Source organism: Octodon degus, unplaced genomic scaffold (genome assembly GCF_000260255.1).
Source record: "Octodon degus isolate 3935 unplaced genomic scaffold, OctDeg1.0 scaffold00294, whole genome shotgun sequence".
Classification (NCBI taxonomy): domain Eukaryota; kingdom Metazoa; phylum Chordata; class Mammalia; order Rodentia; family Octodontidae; genus Octodon; species Octodon degus.
Genome location: NW_004524870.1, coordinates 1736445 through 1738086, shown reverse-complemented (window position 1 = coordinate 1738086; position 1642 = coordinate 1736445).

Here is a 1642-nt window from a genome sequence, read left to right as displayed (position 1 = left end):
TAAAGTTTGGACTTTGCATTCAAAGAATTAAAGACCAGTATCTTATCTACATAGAAACATAAATTCAAAAACTTACCAAGTCTCTTTCTGGTGAACAATGCCAGAAAAAAATAACATTGTCTTTTAAATTTTCCAGTCATATTTCAATTTTTTTCACATATTTTTAAAGGGAATAAAAACAGTGGAAGGAAACAATAATGCATTACAATTTCTCTAAGCAAAGTGATAGGAATTCAACGATGGTTGCTATAGTGCCTGTTGCTGTCTTCAAATTAGTTGTTCAGATGACCGGATATAAGCATCCAAATGTCATCAATAATTGTTAAAAATAAATGAAGAGCTGGGGAGACAGCATGGTGGTCTAAGCGCCTGCCTGGCAAGTGCAAGGGTCCAGGTTGTATCCATGGTGCTGCATGCTGTGCCAGCCACTGAAACCAGGCATGGTGGCACATGCCTATAATCCCACTGCTAGAAAGACTGAGTCAGGAACATCACTATGAGTCCAAGTGATGTAGTGAGACCCTGCATCAAATAAATAAATAAGCAAAATATTTTTAAAAAATTAAAAATAAAAGATGGTATGGTGCCATGCACCTGCAATCCCAGCCCTTGGAAGGCTGTAAACAGGTGGATCACTATGAGTCTGATCTAGTAGTGAAACCCTGAACACCCTGTAAACCTTTCCCTAAAATGAAAAAAAAAATTAAAAATAAAGGAAAAAGAACTTAAGCATTAACTAGTCCTTTCAGTATACCAGTAGAAATCAGCAGAACAATAATCTAAGTTATCATGTGTATAGGTCTACCTTAAAGTTGGCTTTCTATATTTTTCATTGAACTTCGAAAATTTCACTCCATTCACAGAGATATTATTTTGACATTTTCACTATATAATTTTTTCATTAAGTCTACAACTTGAAGTTATGAAGTAGTCATATTTTCGTTGTCTTCCTTCCTAATAAAACACAAGACAATGTGTTATAAATCTCGGCTTCCTAGTTAGTCATCTCTGCACTATTATAATTAATATATGTCTTGTGCCACAAGCGAATTGGAACAGAATTGCGAAAAGCCACCACTGAATTAGAAGCACCGCTAGTTTCTGTCCCCTCATTATGTAAATCTGTCTTTGAGAAGATGTCAGATCAGCAGGAACTGTGAGGCCACCTGCAATTACCTGCTATAAAGAAGCTTTCCCCTCTGGCAGGTGCCTCTTTCTCTGCAGGTGCTATAATTTCTCAAGGGGAAACTTATTATCAAGTAAAAGAATCCATCCATGTTTTCTCACCCATATTTTCTCAGAACAAATCAAAATAAAAGTTTTTCTTTCATGCTTAGGATTTTTATTGATAGATTTTTATAAGCACTTCCTGACTAATATTTGAACGGTATGTTATAAAACCGCATCAGATAGTATTGTGGTGGTAAAATAGGCAGTATCTACTTTGTGCTTTAAAATAGCTTTGTGAGAATCATTGTTATATATGTTTCATGTTTCAGGAAATTGAGATCCATAGATGGTAGTCTATTTATTTCTCCTAAATCATCATCTATATAACTTTATTACAATATCTACCCAGCTCACTTACCTATAAACAACTAATTCTGAAAAATTTAAACTCTCTCTCTGTCTCTCTCTCTCT